We start from the raw sequence: 24,724 nt of genomic DNA, 5'->3' as shown, positions 1-24,724 counted from the left end.
GGTAAATGTCACCATTAACGAAGCTCGACTTGTCGTTAAGATGTTTTCCGACAAGTTCAAGGAGTTGACTACGATGAGATTTTCTCACTCGTAGCGATGCTAAGAGTCTGTTGGGATTATATTAGCGATTACTGCATTATTTATGAAATCTTGCAGATAGGATGTCAAAACGAGTTTCCTTACCAGTTTTCGTGAGGAAAGGTTGTATGTAATACAATCAGAAAGTTTTTGTCGATCCTAAGGATGCTAAAAGGTATGCTAGCTCCAGCGATCCTTCTAAGGACTGGAGTAAGCATCTCGGAGTTGGAATGTACGCTTTGATGAGATGATCAAAGATTTTGGATTTATACAAAGTTTATGAGAAACTTGTATTTCCAAAGAAGTGAGTGGGAGCACTATAGAATTTCTGATGAGTATATGTTGTTGACATATTGATGATCAGAGATGATGTAGAATTTCTAGAAAGCATATAGGGTTATTTGAAAGGTGTTTTTCAATAGAAAACCTGGATTAAGCTACTTGAACATTGAGCATCAAGATCTATAAGGATAGATCAAAATGCTTAATAATACTTTCAAATGAGCACATACCTTGACATGATCTTGAAGGTGTTCAAGATGGACCAGTCAAAGAAGGAGTTCTTGCCTGAGTTGTAAGGTATGAAGTTAAGACTTAAAGCTCGACCACGGCAGAATAGAGAGAAAGGACGAAGGTCGTCCCCTATGCTTAAGACGTAGGCTCTTCAGTATGCTATGCTGTGTACCGCACCTGAAGTGTGCCTTGCCATGAGTCAGTCAAGGGGTACAAGAGTGATCCAAGAATGGCTCACAGGACAGCGGTCAAAGTTATCCTTAGAAATTAGTGGACTAAGGAATTTTTCTCGATTATGGAGGTGGTAAAAGAGTTCGTCGTAAAGGGTTACGTCGATGCAAGCTTGACACCTATCCGGATAGCTCTAAGTAAAATACCGGATACATATAATGGAGCAACAATTTAGAATAGCTCCAAGTAGAACAGTTATTTGGATTAGCTCCAAATAGAGCGTGGTAGCTGCATCTAGGAGATGACATAGAGATTTGTAAAGCACACACGGATCTGAAAGGTTCAGACCCGTTGACTAAAACCTCTCCCACAAGCAACATGATCAAACCTAAAACTCATTGAGTATTAATCACATAGTGATGTGAACTAGACTACTGATTCTAGTAAACTCTTGGGTATTAGTCACATGGCGATGTGACCTGTGAGTGTTAATCACATGGCGATGTGAACTAGATTATTGACTCTAGTGCAAGTGGGAGACTGTTGGAAATATGCCCTAGAGGCAATAATAAATAAGTTATTATTATATTTCTTTGTTCATGATAATAGTCTTTTATTCATGCTATAACTGTATTATCCGGAAATCGTAATACACGTGTGAATACATAGACCACAATATGTCCCTAGTGAGCCTCTAGTTGACTAGCTCGTTGTGATCAACAGATAGTCATGGTTTCCTGGCTATGGACATTAGATGTCGTTGATAACGGGATCACATCATTAGGAGAATGATGTGATGGACAAGACCCAATCCTAAGCATAGCACAAAGATCGTGTAGTTCGTTTGCTAGAGCTTTGCCAATGTCAAGTATCTCTTCCTTTGACCATGAGAGCGTGTAACTCCTGGATACCGTAGGAGTGCTTTGGGTGTATCAAACGTCACAACGTAACTGGGTGACTATAAAGGTGCACTACAGGTATCTCCGAAAGTATCTATTGTTTTATGCGGATCGAGACTGGGATTTGTCACTCCGTGTAAATGGAGAGGTATCTCTGGGCCCACTCGGTAGGACATCATCATATGCGCAATGTGACCAAGGAGTTGATCATGGGATGATGTGTTACGGAACGAGTAAAGTGACTTGCCGGTAACGAGATTGAACAAGGTATTGGATACCGACGATCGAATCTCGGGCAAGTAACATACCGATAGACAAAGGGAATTGAATACGGGATTGATTAAGTCCTTGACATCGTGGTTCATCCGATGAGATCATCGTGGAACATGTGGGAGCCAACATGGGTATCCAGATCCCGCTGTTGGTTATTAACCGGAGAACGTCTCGGTCATGTCTGCATGTCTCCCGAACCCGTAGGGTCTACACACTTAAGGTTCGATGACGCTAGGGTTATAAAGGAAGCTTGTATGTGGTTACCGAATGTTGTTCGGAGTCCCGGATGAGATCCCGGACGTCACGAGGAGTTCCGGAATGGTCCGGAGGTAAAGATTTATATATGGGAAGTCCTGTTTTGGTCACCGGAAAAGTTTCGGGCGATATCGGTATTGTACCGGGACCACCGGGAGGGTCCCGGGGGTCCACCAAGTGGGGCCACCTGCCCCAGAAGGCTGCGTGGGCCATGTGTGGGAGGGGACCAGCCCCTAGGTGGGCTGGTGCGCCCCCCACAAGGTGCCAAGGCGCAAGGGAGAGTGGGAGGGGGCAAACCCTAGTCCAGATGGGCCTTAAGGCCCACCTAGTGGGCGCCTCTCCTCTCTCCCCCTCCTGGCCGCCGCCCCCTTTGCCATCTAGGGCTGGCCGCACCCCTTGGGGGTGGGAAACCCTAAAGGGGGCGCAGCCCTCCCTTTCCCCTATATATATGAGGCCTAGGGGCTGCCCATAACAGGCAATTTGATCTCTCGTTGGTGCGGCCCTGCCCCTCTCCCTCCTCCTCTTCTCCCATGGTGCTTGGCGAAGCCCTGCGGGGTTGCCACGCTCCTCTATCACCACCACGCCGTTGTGCTGCTGTTGGATGGAGTCTTCCTCAACCTCTCCCTCTCTCCTTGCTGGATCAAGGCGTGGGAGACGTCACCGGGCTGTACGTGTGTTGAACGCGGAGGTGCCGTCCGTTCGGCACTTGATCATCGGTGATCTGAATCACGACGAGTACGACTCCATCAACCCCGTTCACTTGAACGCTTCCGCTTAGCGATCTACAAGGGTATGTAGATGCACTCCCCTTTCTACTCGTTGCTGGTCTCTCCATAGATAGATCTTGGTGTTACGTAGGAAATTTTTTTGAATTTCTGCTACGTTCCCCAACAGGCAAACCTACTCCAAGTAGGTTTGGCCCCCCCTTTCCTATTCGGAGTAGGAGAAGGAAGGAACAGGCGGGAGGAGAGAAGGAAAGGGGGGGCCGGCCCCCCTCCCAATTCGGATTGGGCTTGGGGGGGCGCGCCCCCTCCCTTGCTCCTTCTCCCTCCCTTCCACTAGGGCCCAATAAGGCCCATATACTTACCGGGGGGGTTCCGGTAACCTCCCGGAGCTCCGGTATATTCCCAAACTCTCCCGGAACCTTTCCGGTGTCCAAATATATCCGTCCAATATATCAATCTTTATGTCTCGACCATTTCGAGACTCCTCGTCATGTCCGTGATCATATCCGGGACTCCGAACAACCTTCGGTACATCAAAATACATAAACTCATAATATAATTGTCATCGAAACCTTAAGCGTGCGGACCCTACGGTTCGAGAACAATGTACACATGACCGAAACACGTCTCCGGTCAATAACCAATAGCGGGACCTGGATGCCCATATTGGTTCCTACATATTCTACGAAGATCTTTATCGATCAAACCGCACAACAACATACGTTGTTCCCTTTGTCATCGGTATGTTACTTGTCCGAGATTCGATCGTCGGTATCCAATACCTAGTTCAATCTCGTTACCGGCAAGTCTCTTTACTCGTTCCGTAATACATCATCTTATAACTAACTCATTAGTTACAATGCTTGCAAGGCTTAGGTGAGATGAGTATTACCGAGAGGGCCCAGAGATACCTCTCCGACAATCGGAGTGACAAAACCTAATCTTGAATTATGCCAACCCAACATGTACCTTCGGAAACACCTGTAGAGCACCTTTATAATCACCCAGTTACGTTGTGACGTTTGGTAGCACACAAAGTGTTCTTCCGGTAAACGGGAGTTGCACAATCTCATAGTTGCAGGAACTTTGTATAAGTCATGAAGAAAGCAACATACTAAACGATCAAGTGCTAGGCTAACGGAATGGGTCATGTCAATCACATCATTCTTCTAATGATGTGATCCCACTAATCAAATGACAACACATGTCTATGGTTAGGAAACATAACCATCTTTGATTAATGAGCTAGTCAAGTAGAGGCATACTAGTGACACTATGTTTGTCTATGTATTCACACATGTATTATGTTTCCAGTTAATACAATTCTAGCATGAATAATAAACATTCATCATGATATGAGGAAATAAATAATAACTTTATTATTGCCTCTAGGGCATATTTCCTTCAGTCTCCCACTTGCACTAGAGTCAATAATCTAGTTCACATTGCCATGTGATTTAACACCAATATTCATATCTGTATATGATTAACACCCATAGTTCACATCGTCATGTGACCAACACTCAAAGGGTTTACTAGAGTCTAGTTCACATCGCTATGTGATTAACACCCAAAGAGTACTAAGGTGTGATCATGTTTTGCTCGTGAGAGAAGCTTAGTCAACGGGTCTGTCACATTCAGAGCCGTATGTATTTTGCAAATATTCTATGTCTACAATGCTCTGCACGGAGCTACTCTAGCTAATTGCTCCCACTTTCAATATGTATCCAGATTAAGACTTAGAGTCATCTAGATCAGTGCCAAAACTTGTATCGACGTAACCTTTTACGACGAACCTTTTGTCACCTCCATAATTGAGAAACATATCCTTATTCCACTAAGGATAATTTTGACCAATGTCCAATGATCTACTCCTAGATCACTATTGTACTCCCTTGCCAAACCAGGGCAGAGTATACAATAGGTCTGGTTCACAACATAGCATATTTTATAGAACCTATGACTAAGGCAGAGGGAATGACTTTTCATTCTCTTTCTATTTTCTGCCATGGTCGGGTCTTGAGTCTTACTCAACTTCACACCTTGCAACACAGGCAAGAACTCCTTCTTTGGCTGTTCCATTTTGAACTATTTCAAAATCTTGTCAAGGTATGTACTCATTGAAAATCTTATCAAGCGTCTTGATCTATCTCAATAGATCTTGATGCTCAATATGTAAGTAGCTTTACTGAGGTCTTTATTTTAAAGAACTCCTTTCAAACACTCCTTTATGCTTTGCAGAATAATTCTACATTATTTCTGATTAACAATATGTCATTCACATATACTTATCAGAAATGTTGTAGTGCTCCCACTCACTTTCTTGTAAATACAAGCTTCACCGCAAGTCTGTATAAAACTATATGCTTTGATCAACTTATCAAAGCGTATATTCCAACTCTGAGATGCTTGCACCAGTCCATAGATGGATCGCTGGAGCTTGCACATTTTGTTAGCACCTTTAGGATTGACAAAACCTTCTGGTTGTATCATATACAACTCTTCTTTAATAAATACATTAAGGAATGCAGTTTTGACATCCATTTGCCAGATTTCATAAAATGTGGCAATTGCTAACATGATTCGGACAGACTTAAGCATCGATACGAGTGAGAAAATCTCATCGTATTCAACCCCTTGAACTTGTTGAAAACCTTTTGCAATAAGTCGAGCTTAGTGGATAGTAACACTACTATCAGTGTCCGTCTTCCTCTTGAAGATCCATTTATTTAACATGGCTTGCTGATCATCGAGCAAGTCAATCGAAGTCCATACTTTGTTCTCATACATGGATCATATCTCAGATTTTATGGCCTCAAGCCATTTTGCGGAATCTGGGCTCATCATCGCTTCCTCATAGTTCGTAGGTTCATCAAGGTCTAGTAACATGACTTCCAGAACAGTATTACCGTACTACTCTGGTGCGGACTGTACTTTGGAAGACCTACAAGGTTTTGTAGTAACTTGATCTGAAGTTTCATGATCATCATCATTAGCTTCCTCACTAATTGGTGTAGGAATCACTGGAACTGATTTCCGTGGTGAACTACTTTCCAATTCGGGAGAAGGTAAAAATTACCTTATCAAGCTCTACTTTCCTCCCACTCACTTCTTTCGAGAGAAACTCCTTCTCTAGAAAGGATCCATTTTAGCAACGAATATCTTGCCTTCGGATCTGTGATAGAAGGTGTACCCAACAATTTCCTTTGGGTATTCTATGAAGACGCACTTCTCCGATTTGGGTTCGAGCTTATCAGGATGAAACTTTTTCACATAAGCATCGTAGCCCCAAACTTTAAGAAACGACAACTTGGGTTTCTTGCTAAACCACAGTTCATATGTTGTTGTCTCAACGGATTTAGATGGTGCCCTTTTAATGTGAATGCAGCTGTCTCTAATGCATAACCCCAAAACAATATTGGTAAATCAGTAAGAGACATCATAGATCGCACCATATCCAATAAAGTGCGGTTACGACGTTCAGACACACCATAACGTTGTGGTGTTCCAGGTGGCGTGAGCAGTGAAACTATTTCACATTGTTTTAATTGAAGACCAAACTCGTAACTCAAATATTCGTCTCCGCGATCAGATCGCAGAAACTTTATTTTCTTGTTACGATGATATTTCCACTTCACTCTGAAATTCTTTGAACCTTTTCACTATTTCAGACTTATGTTTCATTAAGTAGATATACCCATATCTGCTCAAATCATCTTGTGAAGGTCAGAAAATAACGATACTTGCCACGAGCATCAATACTCATTGGATCGCATACATCTGTATGTATTATTTCCAACAAGTTAGTAGCTCGTTCCATTGTTCCGGAGAATGGAGTTTTAGTCATCTTGCCAAAAAGGCACGGTTCGCAAGCATCAAATGATTCATAACCAAGTGATTCCAAAAATCCATCTTTATGAAGTTTCTTCATGCGCTTTACACCGATATGACCCAAACGGCAGTGCCACAAATAAGTTGCACTATCATTATTAACTTTGCATCTTTTGGCATCAATATTATGAATATGTGTATCATCACGATCGAGATCCAACAAACTATTTTCATAGGGTGTATGACCATTGAAGGTTTTATTCATGTAAACAGAACAACAATTATTCTCTGATTTTAAATGGATAACCGTATTGCAATAAACATGATCAAATCATATTCATGCTCAACGTAAACGCCAAATAACATTTATTTAGGTTTAACACTAATCCCGAAAGTATAGGGAGTGTGCGATGATGATCATATCAATCTTGGAACTACTTCCAACACTCATCGTCACTTCCCCTTAAACTAGTCTCTGTTTATTCTGTAACTCCTGTTTCGAGTTACTAATCTTAGCAACCGAACAAGTATCAAATACTCAGGGGCTACTATAAACACTAGCAAGGCACACATTAATAACCTGTATATCAAATATACCCTTGTTCACTTTGCCATCCTTCTTATCTACCAAATATTCAGGGCATTTCCTCTTCCAGTGACCATTTCCTTTGCAGTGTAAGCACTCAGTTTCAGGCTATGGTCCAGCTTTGGGCTTCTTCGCAGGAGTGATAACTTGCTTGTCTTTCCACTTGAAGTTCCCTTTCTTTCCCTTTGCCCTTTTCTTGAAACTAGTGATCTTGTCAATCATCAACACTTGATGCTCTTTCTTGATTTCTACCTTCGTCGATTTCAATATCACGAAGAGCTCAGGAATCGTTTTCGTCATCCCTTGCATACTATAGTTCATCACGAAGTTCTAGTAACTTAGTGATGGTGACTAGAGAATTCTGTCAATCACTATCTTATCTGGAAGATTAACTCCCACTTGATTCAAGAGATTGAAGTACCCAGACAATCTGAGCACATGCTCACTAGTTGAGCGATTCTCCTCCATCTTTTAGCTATAGAACTTGTTGGAGACTTCATATCTCTCAACTCGGGTATTTGCTTGAAATATTTAACTTCAATTCCAGGAACATCTCATATGGTCCATGACGTTCAAAACGTCTTTGAAGTCCCGATTCTAAGCCGTTAAGCATGGTGCACTAAACTATCAAGTAGTCATCATATGGAGCTAGCCAAACGTTCATAACGTCTGCATCTGCTCCTGCAATAGGTTTGTAACCTAGCGGTGCATCAAGGACATAATTCTTCTGCACAGCAATGAGGATAAACCTCAGATCACGGATCCAATCCGCATCATTGCTACTAACATCTTTCAACACAGTTTTCTCTAGGAACATATCAAAATAAACATATGAAAGCAACAATGCGAGCTATTGATCTACAACATAATTTGCAAAATACTACCAGGACTAAGTTCATGATAAATTTAAGTTCAATTAATCATATTACTTAAGAACTCCCACTTAGACAGACATCTCTCTAGTCATCTAAGTGATCACGTGATCCAAATCAACTAAACCATAACCGATCATCACGTGAGATGGAGTAGTTTTCAATGGTGAACATCATTATGTTGATCATATCTGCTATATGATTCATGCTCGACCTTTCGGTCTCCGTGTTCCGAGGCCATATCTGCATATGCTAGGCTCGTCAAGTTTAACCTGAGTATTCTGCGTGTGCAAAACTGGCTTGCACCCGTTGTAGATGGACGTAGAGCTTATCACACCCGATCATCACGTGGTGTCTCGGCACGATGAACTTTGGCAACGGTGCATACTCAGGGAGAACACTTCTTGATAATTTTAGTGAGAGATCATCTTAAAATGCTACCGTCAATCAAAGCAAGATAAGATGCATAAAGGATAAACATCACATGCAATCAATATAAGTGATATGATATGGCCATCATCATCTTGTGCTTGTGATCTCCATCTTCGAAGCACCGTCATGACCACCATCGTCACCGGCGCGACACCCTGATCTCCATCGTACCATCGTTGTCGTTTACGCCATCTATTGCTTCTACGACTATCGCTACCGCTTAGTGATAAAGTAAAGCAATTACAGGGCGTTTGCATTTCATACAATAAAGCGACAACCATATGGCTCCAGCCAGTTGCCGATAACTTCGGTTACAAAACATGATCATCTCATACAATAAAATATAGCATCACGTCTTGACCATATCACATCACAACATGCCCTGCAAAAACAAGTTAGACGTCCTCTACTTTGTTGTTGCAAATTTTACGTGGCTGCTATGGGCTTAGCAAGAACCGTTCTTACCTACGCATCAAAACCACAACGATAGTTTGTCAAATAGACTCTGTTTTAACCTTCACAAGGACCGGGCATAGCCATACTCGGTTCAACTAAAGTGAGAGAGACAGACACCGGCCAGCCACCTTTAAGCACGAGTGCTCGTAACGGTGAAACCAGTTTCGCGTAAGCGTACGCGTAATGTCGGTCCGGGCCGCTTCATCTCACAATACCGCTGAACCAAAGTATGACCTGCTGGTAGGCAGTATGACTTATATCGTCCACAACTCACTTGTGTTCTACTCGTGCATATAACATCAACGCATAAAACCTAGGCTCGGATGCCACTGTTGGGGAACGTAGTAATTTCAAAAAAATTCCTACGCACACGCAAGATCATGGTGATGTATAGCAACGAGAGGGGAGAGTGTTGTCTACGTACCCTCGTAGACCGAAGCGGAAGCGTTGACGCAACGTAGAGGAAGTAGTCGTACGTCCTCCCGGTCCAACCGATCCAAGCACCGTTACTCCGGCACCTCCGAGTTCTTGACACGCGTACAGCTCGATGACGCACCCCCGATCTCCGATCCAGCAGAGGCGCGGGGGGGAGTTCCGTCAGCACGACGGCGTGGTGACGATCTTGATGTTCTCCTTTCGCAGGGCTTCGCCTAAGCACCGCTACAATATGACCGAGGTGTAATATCGTGGAGGGGGGCACCGCACACGGCTAAGGAACGATCTCAATGATCAACTTGTGTGTCTAGGGTGCCCCCCTACCCCCGTATATAAAGGAGGGAGGGAGGAGGTGGCCGGCCCAAGGGGGAGGCGCGCCATAGGGGGGCAAACCTACTTCAAGTAGGTTTGGCCCCCCATTTCCTATTCGGAGTAGGAGAAGGAAGGAAGAGGGGAGGAGAGAAGGAAAGGGGGGCCGACCCCCCTCCCAATTCGGATTGGGCTTGGGGGGGGCGCGCCCCCTCCCTTGCTCCTTCTCCCTCCCTTCCACTAGGGCCCAATAAGGCCCATATACTTACCGGGGGGGTTCCGGTAACCTCCCGGAGCTCCGGTATATTCCCAAACTCTCCCGGAACCTTTTCGGTGTCCAAATATATCCGTCCAATATATCAATCTTTATGTCTCGACCATTTCGAGACTCCTCGTCATGTCCGTGATCATATCCGGGACTCCGAACAACCTTCGGTACATCAAAATACATAAACTCATAATATAATTGTCATTGAAACCTTAAGCGTGCGGACCCTATGGTTCGAGAACAATGTACACATGACCGAAACACGTCTCCGGTCAATAACCAATAGCGGGACCTGGATGCCCATATTGGTTCCTACATATTCTATGAAGATCTTTATCGGTCAAACCGCACAACAACATACGTTGTTCCCTTTGTCATCGGTATGTTACTTGTCCGAAGTTCGATCGTTGGTATCCAATACCTAGTTCAATCTCGTTACCGGCAAGTCTCTTTACTCGTTCCGTAATACATCATCTTATAACTAACTCATTAGTTACAATGCTTCCAAGGCTTAGGTGAGATGAGTATTACCGAGAGGGCCCAGAAATACCTCTCCGACAATCGGAGTGACAAAACCTAATCTTGAATTATGCCAACCCAACATGTACCTTCGGAAACACCTGTAGAGCACCTTTATAATCACCCAGTTACGTTGTGACGTTTGGTAGAACACAAAGTGTTGTTCCGGTAAACGGGAGTTGCACAATCTCATAGTTGCAGGAACTTTGTATAAGTGATGAAGAAAGCAACATACTAAACGATCAAGTGCTAGGCTAACAGAATGGGTCATGTCAATCACATCATTCTTCTAATGATGTGATCCCACTAATCAAATGACAACACATGTCTATGGTTAGGAAACATAACCATCTTTGATTAATGAGCTAGTCAAGTAGAGGCATACTAGTGACACTATGTTTGTCTATGTATTCACACATGTATTATGTTTCCAGTTAATACAATTCTAGCATGAATAATAAACATTCATCATGATATGAGGAAATAAATAATAACTTTATTATTGCCTCTAGGGCATATTTCCTTCACATTGGGCTTGCAAGGACACACCAAATAGGGAAGATAGATATTGCAAGAGGCATAAGTACTTAGAAACTAAATGGTTGCAAGAAAGTCTAGATGCATGTGCTGAAAATTTATTTTTTTCTTAGCCAGACTTGTGAACTTTGCAATGAACGTGATCATTTTAGTACCCAATGAAATTTGTTTCATGATCGTATTTTGTCCAAAAATTGTGATGACTTGATTTCCCTTGCACATCATAATGAGCTTAGTTTGCTCTTGGGTTATGAAGAAATAAAACGTATAACTAATATTATTCTAGAATTTGCCCTTGATAGAATTCTTCATTTTGATCTAGAAGAAATTTATATGTATTGTGCGAAGAATTGCATTGAAAATCCTTATATTGCCAATTACATAAAGAAAAGAAAACAAATAGAGGGTGATGAGAATACTAATGAAAGGGAAGAGACTTCCCAATCTCCTCCTATTATTTCTTATGATGAATCAGGTAACAAGGAGGAGCTTTCTATTCAACCAATCTCATCAATAAGGAGCTCAAAGAGGAAGGTTGAACCTACACATAATGTGAAGAAGAAAAAGAAAAGAAGGAGCAACAAAGGTAAAAAAGGTATCCCTCCCAAATGATGTTGCTCCTACTACTCATTGTGATGATGATAATTGCTATACTATTGGTGCTATCAATATTTTTAATGATGAGAGTGGTTATGCTTATGATATGAAAGGGCCCAAGCTTGGGAAAGCTATGTTTGATTGGGATGAAATATTTGAGAATATATTTGCTGGAATTAATGTTTGTCCCAAGCTTGGGGATGCTATGTTTAATGAAGATGATATTTTTAGCATCCCAAGTTTTGATATGCAAAGTTGTTATGATGATAGCATGCCTCCTACCTATGATGATTATATTGATGAAAGTGGGTTTGGAAGAGAGTCAACTTTAGGAAGTAGTGATCCCACTATTTTGGAGGATGTTGAATTTTATTGTGATGAATACGAAAGTGGATTTGGAAGAGTGTCAACTCTATTTAGTGATTCCACTATCTTGGGAGAGGTTTCAATCGATTATGATGAGAACGAAGTTGCTACTTATGATGATTATTGTGATGAAACTTATGCTATAAAAAGTAGTGATGATTATATTTACAAATCTTGTCATGATTATGATTACCCTTTTTCTTAACATTACCCTTTTAATGTGGAAACAATTTTTAGTGTTCAAGTCTCTTATGATACTCCCACTATTATTCATGAGAAGAATTTTGCTTATGTGGAGAGTAGTAAATTTTCTATGCTTGTAGATCATGAAAAGAATGCTTTAGGTGCTGGTTAAATTGTTGAATTCATTCATGATGCTACTGAAAATTATTATGAGGGAGGAACATATGCTTGTAGGAATTGCAATAATATCAAGTTTCCTCTCTATGTGCTTCAAGTTTTGAAGCTATGCTTGTTTTACCTTCCTATGCTAGTTGATTATCGTTCCCATAAGTTGTTTGTTCACAAAATCCCTATGCATAGGAAGTGGGTTAGACTTAAAAGTGCTACTCATATGCTTCATGATGCTCCCGTTATGTTTCTATTCTTATCTTTTATGTGAGCATCATTGTCATCATCATGCCTAGCTAGAAAGGCATTAAAGAAAAGCGCTTGTTGGGAGACAACTCAATACTTATCATTACTATTTTTGTGTGTTCACATGATTATGATACTGTAGTAATCATATTTTATAGCTTTTGTTTCAATAAAGTGCCAAGTAAGACCTTTAGGATGGCTTACGGTGATAGTTGTGTTGATCCTGCTGAAAATCAGAAACTTTTGCACCTAGTAAATTAGTTTTGTTAATTCACAAAAATGTGCTTATGATCTGATTCTTTTTTCTCAGGATTGGTACACGAATTTATTAGGACTTCCTAATTTGGTAGGATTTTTGGAGTTCCATAAGTATACGTTTGGTACAGATTACTACAGACTGTTCTGTTTTTGACAGATTCTGTTTTCTATGTGTTGTTTGCTTATTTTGATGAATCTATGAGTAGTATCGGAGGGTATGAACCATAGATAAGTTGGAGTACAGTAGATATTACACCAATATGAATTTAGAATGAGTTAATTACAGTACCAATGTGGTGGTTTTGTTTTCTTTCACTAACGGAGCTTATAAGATTTCCTGTTGAATTTTGTGTTGTGAAGTTTTCAAGTTTTGGGTAAAGATTCGATGGACTATGTAATAAGGAGAGGCAAGAGCCTAAGCTTGGGGATGCCCAAGTCACCCCAAGTTAATATTCAAGAATAGCCAAAAGCCTAAGCTTGGGGATGCCCCGGAAGGCATCCCCTCTTTCGTCTTCGTTCATCGGTAACTTTACTTGGAGCTATATTTTTATTCACCACATGATATGTTTTTTGCTTGGAGCGTCATTTTATTTTGTTAGTATTATCTTGCTGTTATTTAGAATAATGTTTTGCATCTTTAGTTTCAATAAAGAAGTCAAGGATAGCCTTTGCCATGCTTATTTTGCTAGTATACATGTTGCTGTTTGAAAACAGAAAGTTTACCGCTGTTGCAAAAATTCCCTAGAAAATTCAGAGCATGATATAATGTTGAAACTTTTTTGCATAATGAGCTCTGACAAATTTACTACAGTGGGAATTTTTTTTCTTAATTTTTGGATTTAGGGAAGTATGATGAATCTTGCATTCTTTACAGACTATACTGTTTTGACAGATTGCTGTTATGGTTGCATTGTTTGCATATGTTTGCTTGTTTAATGATTCTATTTGAGGATAGGAGTATTAAATATGCAGAGGCATTTGGTATGCAATGTTGAATAATAATGTTAGTGATTTTTTATAGTAGAAAATGATAAGGTTTTGCATTGGTTTATACTAACCTATCTCACGAGTTCTTGTTGAGTTTCTTGTGAATGAAGCTTTTCATAAAAAGAGAAACCATGATATGAGAGGAATTAAGGAGACACAAAAGTTCAAGCTTGGGGATTCCCAAGGCACCCCAAGATAATATTCCAAGAAGTCTCAAGCATCTAAGCTTGGGGATGCCCTGGTAGGCATCCCACCTTTCTTCTTCAACAACTATCGGTTAGTATCGGTTGAGCCTAAGTTTTTGCTTCTTCACATGAGTTGTGTTATCCTTGCATTGTAGTTTTCTTTAGCTTTGCTTGCTGTTTGAATAAAGTATCAAGATCTGAAATTATTAAATGGGAGAGTCTTCACATAGTTGCACAATTATTCGACTACTCATTGATCTTCACTTATATCTTTCGGAGTAGTTTTTGTTATTGCTCTAGTACTTCGCTTATATCTTTTAGAGCATGGTGGTAGTTTTATTTTGAAGAAATAGATGAACTCTCATACTTCACTTAGATTATTTTGAGAGTCGTTAATAGCATGGTAATTTGCTTAATATTAATATACTTGGTATTCAAGATATGTGAAACTTTCTTATGAGTGTGTTGAATACTAAGAAAAGTTTGATACTTGATAATTGTTTTGAGATATGGAGGTAGTGATATTAAAGTCATGCTAGTTGGGTGATTATGAATTTAAATAATGCTTGTGTTGAAGTTAGCAAGTCCCGTAGCATGCACGTATGGTTAAAGTTGTGTAACAAATTTGAAACATGAAGTGTACCTGGCTTGTGCATCCTTATGAGTGGCGGTCGGGGACGAGCGATGGTCTTTACCTACCAATCTATCCCCCTAGGAGCATGCGCGTAGTACTTGATTTTTGATGACATCTAAATTTTTGCAATAAGTATATGAGTTCTTTTTACTAATGTTGAGTCCATGGATTATACGCACTCTCACCTTTCCGCCTTTGCTAGCCTCTTCAGTACCGTGCATTGCCCTTTCTCACCTTGAGAGTTGGTGCAAACTTCGCCGGTGCATCCAAACCCCGTGATACGATACGCTCTATCACACATAAACCTCCTTATATCTTCCTCAAAACAGCCACCATACCTACCTATCATGGCATTTCAATAGCCATTCCGAGATATGCCATGCAACTTCCATCATCATCATCATGACATACATTACTTTTGTCATATTGCCATTGCATGATCATGTAGTTGACATCGTATTTGTGGCAAAGCCACCATGCATTATTTTTCATACATGTCACTCTTGATTCATTGCACCATCCTGGTACACCGCCGGAGGCATTCATATAGAGTCATATCTTGTTCTAAGTTTCGAGTTGTAATCCTTATGTTGTAATCAATAGAAGTGTGATGATCATCATTGTTAGAGCATTGCCCAAAAAGAAAAAGAAAAAGAAAAAAGAAAGAAAGGCCAAAAGAAAAGAAAAAAGGAAGGCCCAAAAAAAGATAAAGAAAAAAAAAGAAAAAAAGAAAATAAATAAAAAGGGCAATGCTACTATCTCTTTTTCCACACTTGTGCTTCAGAGTAGCACCTTGTTCTTCATGTAGCGAGTCTCATATATTGTGCTTCAAAGTAGCACCTTGTTCTTCATGTAGTGAGTCTCATAAGTTGTCTTTTTATAATAGTGGGAATTTTTCATTATAGAACTTGGCTTGTATATTCCTACGATGGGCTTCCTCAAATGCCCTAGGTCTTCGTGAGCAAGCAAGTTGGATGCACACCCACTAGTTTTCTTTTGTTGAGCATTCATAGCTCTAGTGCATCCGTTCCATGGCAATCCCTAGTCACTCACATCGATATCTATTGATTCGCATATCCATAGCCCATTGATACGCCTAGTTGATGTGAGACTTTCTCCTTTTTTGTTTTCTCCACACAATCCCCATCATCATATTCTATTCCACCCATAGTGCTATATCCATGGCTCACGCTCATGTATTGCGTGAAGGTTGAAAAAGTTTGAGATTATTTAAGTATGAAACAATTGCTTGGCTTGTCATCGGGGGTATAGAAGTTGGGAACATCTTTGTGTGATGAAAATGAAGCATAGCCTAACTATATGATTTTGTAGGGATGAACTTTCTTTTGCCATGCTATTTTGAGAAGACATGATTGCTTTGATTAGTATGCTTGAAGTATTATTATTTTTATGTCAATATGAACTTTTGTCTTGAATCTTCCGGATCTGAATATTCATATCACAAGTAAGAAGATTTACATTGAAATTATGCCAAAGCATCACTCCGCATCAAAAATTCTTTTTTATAATTTACCTACTCGAGGACGAGCAGGAATTAAGCTTGGGGATGCTTGATACATCTCCAACGTATCTACAATTTTTGATTGCTCCACGCTACTTTATCTACTGTTTTAGGCAATATTGGGCTTTATTATCCACTTTTATATTATTTTTGGGACTAACCTATTAACCGGAGGCCCAGCCCAGATTTGCTGTTTTATGCCTATTTCAGTGTTTCTAGGAAAAGGAATATCAGACGGAGTCAAAACGGAACGAAATCAACTTGAGAAGTTATTTTTGCAAGGAAAGCAACCCAGGGAACTTGGAGTGCACGTCAGGGGAGATACGGGCTGCCCACAAGGGTGGGGGGCGCCCCCCCCCCCCCCCCGGGCGCGCCCCCTGCCTCGTGGGGCCCCCGTAGCTCCACCGATGTACCCCTTGCACCCATATATACCTATGTACCATAAAACTTCCAGAACAGAAGATAGATTGGGAGTTCCGTTGCCACAAGCCTCTGTAGCCACCAAAAACCTCTCAGGAGCCCGTTCCGGCGCCCTGCCGGAGGGGGAACCAATCACCGATGGCCATCTTCATCATCCCGGCGCTATCCATGACAAGGAGGGAGTAGTTCACCCTCAGGGCTAAGGGTATGTACCAGCAGCTATGTGTTTGATCTCTCTCTTTCGTGTCCTCTCTCGTGTTCCCTCTATGGCACGATCTTGATGTATCCTGAGCTTTGCTATTGTAGTTGGATCTTATGATGTTTCTCCCCCTCTACTCTCTTGTGATGAATTGAGTTTCCCCTTCGAAGTTATCTTATAGGATTGAGTCTTTTATGAGAACACTTGATGTATGTCTTGCCGTGATTATCTGTGGTGACAATGGGATATCATGTGCCACTTGATGTATGTTTTGGTGATCAACTTGCGGGTTTCGTGACATTGGGAACCTATGCATAGGGGTTGGCACACATTCTTGACTCTCCGGTAGAAACTTTGGGGCACTCTTTGAAGTACTTTGTGTTGGTTGGATGAATCTGAGATTGTGTGATGCATATCGTATAATCATGCCCACGGATACTTGAGGTGACAATGGAGTATCTAGGTGACATTAGGGTTTTGGTTGATTTGTGTCTTAAGGTGTTATTCTAGTACGAACTCTTTTATAGGATTATCCGAAAGAATAACTTTGAGGTGGTTTCGTACCCTACCATAATCTGTACGTTTGTTCTCCGCTATTAGTGGCTTTGGAGTGACTCTTTATTGCATGTTGAGGGCTTGTTATATGATCTATCTATGTTATTATTGTTGAGAGAACTTGCACTAGTGAAAGTATGAACCCTAGGCCTTGTTTCCTATCATTGCAATACCGTTTACGCTCACTTTTATCTTTAGTTACCTTACTGTTTTTATTATTTCAGATTACAAAAACCTTTATCTACTATGTATTTTGCACTTGTATCACCATCTCTTCGCCGAACTAGTGCACCTATACAATTTACCATTGTATTGGGTGTGTTGGGGACACAAGAGACTCTTTGCTATTTGGTTGCAGGGTTGTTTGAGAGAGACCATCTTCATCCTACGCCTCCTACAGATTGATAAACCTTAGGTCATCCACTTGAGGGAAATTTGCTACTGTCCTACAAACCTGTGCACTTGCAGGCCCAACAACGTCTACAAGAAGAAGGTTGTGTAGTAGACATCAAACAGCATGGTATTTGCTATGATCATAAAGTTGGTCCTAGAATGATGAGCATCCAAGTTGGGTATAATAAAAACTATCATAGAAAGTGAATTGGATGCTATGATCAATTTGATGCTTGATAATTGTTTTGAGATATGGAGGTAGTGATATTAAAGTCATGCGGGTTGGGAGATTATGAATTTAAAGAATGCTTGTGTTGAAGTTTGTGATTCCCGTAGCATGCACGTATGGTGAACCGCTTTGTGATGAAGTTGGAGCACAATTTTATTTATTGATTGTCTTCCTTATGAGTGGCGGTCGGGGACGAGCGATGGTCTTTTCCTACCAATCTATCCCCCTAGGAGCGTGCGCGTAGTGCTTTGGTTTTTGATGACTTCTAAATTTTTGCAACAAGTATATGAGTTCCTTTGATTAATGTTGAGTCCATGGATTATACGCACTCTTTCACCCTTCCACCATTGCTAGCCTCTCTTGTATCGTGCAATTTTTGCCGGTACCTTACACCCACCATTTACCTTCCTCAAAACAGCCACCATGCCTACCTACTATGGCATTTCCATAGCCATTCCGAGATATATTGCCATGCAACTTTTCACCGTTCCGTTCATATGACACGCATTACTTTTGTCATATTGCTTTTTGCATGATCATGTAGTTGACATTGTATTTGTGGCAAGGCCACCTTCATAATTTTCATACATGTCGCTCTTGATTCATTGCATATCCCGGTACACCGCCGGAAGCATTCATATAGAGTCATATCTTGTTCTAGCTTTGAGTTGTAAATCCATAAAAGTGTGATGATCTTCATTATTAGAGCATTGTCCTAGTGGGGAAAGGATGATGAAGACTATGATTCCCCCACAAGTCGGGATGAGACTTCGGACTTTACAAAAAGAAAAAAGAGAGAGAAAGAAAAAAAGAGAGAAAGGCCAAAAAGAAAAAAAGGAAGGCCAAAAAAAGAGAAAAAAAATAAAAAAAAAGAAGAGAAAGAGAAAAATAAAATGAGAGAAAAAGAGAGAAGGGACAATGCTACTATCTCTTTTTCCACACTTGTGCTCCAAAATAGCACCATGATCTTCATGATAGAGAGTCTCATATGTTGTCACTTTCATATACTAGTGGGAATTTTTCATTATAGAACTTGGCTTGTATATTCGAATGATGGGCTTCCTCAAAAGTGCCCTAGGTCTTCGTGAGCAAGCAAGTTGGATGCACCCCACTTAGTTTCTTTTGTTGAGCTTTCATATATTTATAGCTCTAGTGCATCCGTTGCATGGCAATCCCTACTCACTCACATTGATATCTATTAATGGGCATCTCCATAGCCCGTTGATACACCTAGTTGATATGAGACTATCTTCTCCTTTTTGTCTTCTCCACAACCACCATTCTATTCCACTTATAGTGCTATGTCCATGGCTCACGCTCATGTATTACGTGAAAGTTGAAAAAGTTTGAGATTATTAAAGTATGAAACAATTGATTGGCTTGTCATCGGGGTTGTGCATGATTAAATACTTTGTGTGATGAAGATAGAGCATAGCCATACTATATGATTTTGTAGGGATAACTTTCTTTAGCCATGTTATTTTGAGAAGACATGATTACTTTGATTAGTATGCTTGAAGTATTACTATTTCTTATGTCAATATGAACTTTTATTTTGTATTCATTTGGATCTGAACATTCATGCCACAATAAAGAAAATTACATTATGAATTATGCTAGGTAGCATTCCACATCAAAAATTTCTTTTTTTATCATTTACCTACTCGAGGACGAGCAGGAATTAAGCTTGGGGATGCTTGATACGTCTCCAACGTATCTATAATTTTTGATTGTTCCATGCTATTATATTACCCCTTTTGGATGTTTATGGGATTTATTTTACACATTTATATCATTTTTGGGACTAACCTACTAACTGGAGGCCCAGCCCATATTTTTGTTTTTTTGCCTATTTCAGTATTTCGAAGAAAAGGAATATCAAACGGAGTCCAAATGGAATGAAACCTTCAGGAGCGTGATTTTTGGAACAAACGTGATCCGAAGAGCTTGGAGTGCAAGCCAAGAAGCTTCCGAGGGCCCCACGAGATAGGGGGCCGCCCCCTATCTCGTGGGCCCCTCGGGCGGCCACCGACGTACTTCTTCCTCCTATATGTACCTACGTACCCCGAAAACATCCAGGAGCACCACGAAACACAATTTCCACCGCCTTAACCTTCTGTATCCGTGAGATCCCATCTTGGAGCCTTCGTCGGCACTCTGCCGGAGGGGAATGAACCACGGAGGGCCTCTACATCAACATCCTTGCCCCTCCGATGAGTTGTGAGTAGTTTACCATAGACCTACAGGTCCATGGATATTAGCTAGATGGCTTCTTCTCTCTTTTTGGATCTCAAACAATGTTCTCCCCCTCTCTTGTGGAGATCTATTTGATGTAAACTCTTTTTGCGGTGTGTTTGTTGAGATCTGATGAATTGTGGGTTTATGATCAAGTTTATCTATGAATAATATTTGAATCTTCTCTGAATTCTTTTATGTATGATTGAGTTATCTTTGCAAGTCTCTTCGAATTATCAGTTTGGTTTGGCCTACTAGATTGGTCTTTCTTGCCATGGGAGAAGTGCTTAGCTTTGGGTTCAATCTTGCAGTGTTCTTACCTAGTGACAGAAAGGGTTGCAAGACATGTATTGTATTGTTGCCATCGAGGATAACAAGATGGGGTTTATATCATATTGCATGTGTTTATCCCTCTACATCATGTCATCTTGCTTAATGTGTTTCTCTGTTCTTATGAACTTAATACTCTATATGCAGGCAGGAGTCGGTCGATGTGTGGAGTAATAGTAGTAGATGCAGGCAGGAGTCGGTCTACTTGTTATGGACGTGATGCCTATATACATGATCATTCCTAGATAATCTCATAACTATGCGCTTTTCTATCAATTGCTCGACAGTAATTTGTTCACCCACTGTAATACTTATGCTATCTCGAGAGAAGCCTCTAGTGAAACCTATGGCCCCCGGGTCTATCTCTTATCATATTTGCTTTCAATCTACCTTTATTTGCATCTTTACTTTTTGCATCTATATTATAAAATACCAAAAATATATTTATCTTATCATACTATCTTTATTAGATCTCACTTTCGCAAGTTGGCCGTGAAGGGACTGACAACCCCTTTATTGCGTTGGTTACGAGTTCTCAGTTTGTTTGTGTAGGTGCGTGGGACTTTTGAGGAGCCTCCTACTAGATTGATACCTTGGTTCTCAAAACTGAGGGAAATACTTACGCTACACTTTGCTGCATCACCCTCTCCTCTTCGAGGAAAATCAACGCAAGCTCAAGACGTAGCAGCGCGTTATTTTTAAATATAGTTATAGCGCTCAATGGCACGTACACAGAATATAAAACGATTTTTATGGAGAAAAAGGTAGTCCGCTCCACGATATACAATGGAGCCTGCCTGCTTGGTTTGTCTCTCTTTAGAGTATCTCACACAAGGCTGTGGTGGCCTCTCTCTCTCACCGTTGGTCACTGATCCGGCCGCATCCCGTCCACCGGCCGAAAGGGAGGAAGTTCATCATTTCTCTGTTCGACGGCGCCAAGGCAGCACGTCCCGATCTGCGATACACGTCGTTCTCTCTGACCAAGCTCTGGCACGGTAGGGCCTACACCACCTGCTCGCTGCCGCAGTATGGGCAGATTCCGCCCGCCGCCGCTCACCTAGTTACATCCTAACGACCTCCAGGTATCCCCTCCGGCCTTGCTCCACTGCCCGTCTTCCCATGTTGCTGCATGTGGATCTTCCATAGTTCTTTGCCCAAAATGTAGCTCGTCTAGCATACTTTCCATATTGCAATCTCGTCCTCACACCGTTTTAGACAAACACAACCGTGTTGTTATCTTCCCTTAGGACAAGGAATATGCTTCTTTTTTGTCATCACATGTGTCATCAACTGTTATTGGCCAGTAATTGTTTCCTTTCTACCTCTTTTTTGCAAATAGGGCTATCCATTTCACCTCGTTGCTATTGCGACCTTTTGGTGAACTGCACAAATCACTTTTTCTTAAGAATGTTTTGTGCACTTGTACTAAAATGTAACATGGGCAACGTCTCTACATTTCAGTGTGACTGCACAAAGGGAGATGGTTTTGCTCTATCCTCCTCATCCAACTCCGAGCCTAATCTTCTCCAACTAGTTAGTCTTAAGAGAGACTGCAAAGGTGACCGGCTTCTATTTATGTGTTTATTGTTTCATCAACAGTCCTCTATTATCGTAATCACACTTAATATCTTTGGAACAGGGACGCTCAGCTCTATTTTAGTGGAACTGCACAAAATGATCGGAATGTTGCATGCTCCAAACAGCTACTTTTTTCCCAACATGCCCTGTTGATTTAGACAAAGCTGGGGGGGGACGTTGCTGCCAATGAAAGCATAGATCAATTTTAATTTAACACCTTCTCACAACTTTGTCTTCATTTGTGATGTAAATATTAGCTCTAATCTGCTAATAATTGCATTAGCAAGGAAGTTAGTTTTTTATTGTTTCCGAAAGAGCATCGATGGCAAGACACACAAAACAAAAGCTCAAAGCTCACACCATTGTACAATTTCATGTCGCTGGAAAATTATTTGTATAGTACGTCAATTATGTAAACAAATGCTGGAAGCTTGATAGCATTGCTAGAAGCCTCTTTAGCATCTGGGTCCATGTGCCATGCACAAAATTATACTCCTTCGTTCCTAAATATTTATCTTTTTACAAATTTCAAATGGGCATATTTTAGAGTGTAGATTCACTCATTTTGCTTCGTATGTGTACTCCCTCTGTTCCTAAATACTCTATTTGTCTTTCTAGAGATTTCAACAAGCACTACTGGAATCTGGCACTTTGCCATCTGCCATGGCAGATGGCAAAGGCATGGTCGACGGATGGCAAAGGCTTTGCCTGGCAAACAGTTTGTCTGAAACCCTGCCGGCAAACGCTTCTTTGCCGTCTGCTGGCTAATGGCAAAGAGCCTGTGCCTTTGCCATCAGCTGGCAGATGGCAAAGCCTCTTAACAGGGTTAGCCCCGTTAGAAGGCTAACGTCATACTTTGCCGTCTGCCAGCAGATGGCAAAGGCTTCAGGCTCTTTGCCGTCTGCCAGCAGATGGCAAAGGCTGCATGCTTTGCCGTCTGCCAACAGATGGCAAAGAGCTTTGCCATCTGCTGGCAGATGGCAAAGGGCCCAAATAGGCCAGCCCAAATTGTACATGTAGATGACATGTGGCCTCTTTGCCATCTGCCAGCTGATGGCAACAGCAGATGGCAAAGTGCCTATATTGCCCCATTTAATTTTTTTTTTCTTATATCAATTCATTTTCACAGAAAATCAAACACAAATATATTTACGTGACCAATATAGCATATTCAACACATATTACCAATAGTCATGAACACATATATATCGAACACATATCCAACACATGTTACCAATAGTAGCAAGTTTCATCCATACATATACATAGTTTCATCAATATTACATAGTTTCATCATAGGTAGCAAGTTTCACAAAGTCAAAACAAAAATTAAAGACAAGCACTCCATCAACCCAAGCTTCCGTGATCTGAAGCAAATCTACAAAATGGGAAAGAAGAAAGTTAGAAGAAGAAGACTAGAAGAAGAAGATTATTATGATGCAACTAAAATGTGAAGATTATTATGATGCAACTTATATCTGTAAAATAGGACTTGTGATATGTATTGAAACAATGCAAATGCTTACTATCACCGGAGCAACATACACACATTCCTACTGAAAGTAAATTCCATATAGTATGAACTACAACATGCATGGTTGCATACCCGGTTTGACAAAAGCTCCTTGATTGAGAAGCACATATCCACTGCCTCTCTGTTAGGAGAGAACCATTTTAGTTTTATGGAGGTAAAACCAAAAACAACATATAGGCATCTTTGTATATGATTGAACTCTTAACACACATTTCTACATGTTGTAATTAGAAGAAGAAAAATACAGTGGTAACTCATGTCAGGTAGTAAAATTGTAGACCCTCCCGTTTAGTATGAGTTTTTTTACCATTTTGAGAGAGAGAGAGAGAGAGAGAGTACCTCAGAAATCGCAGAACAGCACGCAACATGGTGTGCACCGGCCGACGTTTGCGACATGGCCGTTAGCAACAACAATCATATTAAAACTTTGAAAGCCATGAAATATAATTTTGAAAACTAATTCAGGGTTGCTTTTCGCAGTGAAAACTATGCTCTCATTGCTCTCGACAGAGAACATGTGGAAGATGAAAAATACGTCCACACACATTTGGCAATTGCGACGACGCCAACCAGCGTTTATTCAAGACATGCTTCTGTAGTATATTTAGACAAAGGAAAAAAACCAATAGACATCACTTGCATACATTTTGTATGGGGCAATGAAACAAAATGCTAGTAAAAGATGCTCCTGAATCATATGTATATAGAAGGGGTGAGTGCGCATATACGTACGTACAAAACTATTAGTACTGGATTAATTGTAACTTTCTTACATATGGATGTAGCTTGAAAGATTGGATGTGGAGCTACCAAGCAAAGAAAGGCGCTGATGACAAACGGACTTGCTGTAGGCAGCCTCCGATTTTTTTCTTTCAATCAGAGAGAGTAATAAAGACAGCTACTAAAAACAATTCAAACACACGTATGAATATTTTTTACAAAAATA

At 40.8% G+C, this 24,724-nt stretch overlaps 1 long non-coding RNA gene across 1 annotated transcript; it reads right to left on the bottom strand.

Annotated features, from left to right (window-relative positions):
* Nucleotides 1–23,587: 23,587 nt before the first annotated feature.
* LOC119281217 lies at nt 23,588–24,172 on the bottom strand. Its single transcript, XR_005138304.1, has 3 exons — nt 24,118–24,172; nt 23,851–23,899; nt 23,588–23,622 (listed from the first exon to the last, which is right to left on the bottom strand). It is a non-coding gene; the product is annotated as an uncharacterized LOC119281217 (long non-coding RNA).
* Between the last annotated feature and the right edge of the window lie 552 nt (nt 24,173–24,724).

The sequence above is a fragment of the Triticum dicoccoides genome, chromosome 3B, assembly GCF_002162155.2.
Source record: "Triticum dicoccoides isolate Atlit2015 ecotype Zavitan chromosome 3B, WEW_v2.0, whole genome shotgun sequence".
NCBI lineage: Eukaryota > Viridiplantae > Streptophyta > Magnoliopsida > Poales > Poaceae > Triticum > Triticum dicoccoides.
The sequence above is the reverse complement of the archived record's forward strand: the minus strand, read 5'-3'. Positions and strand labels throughout refer to the sequence as shown.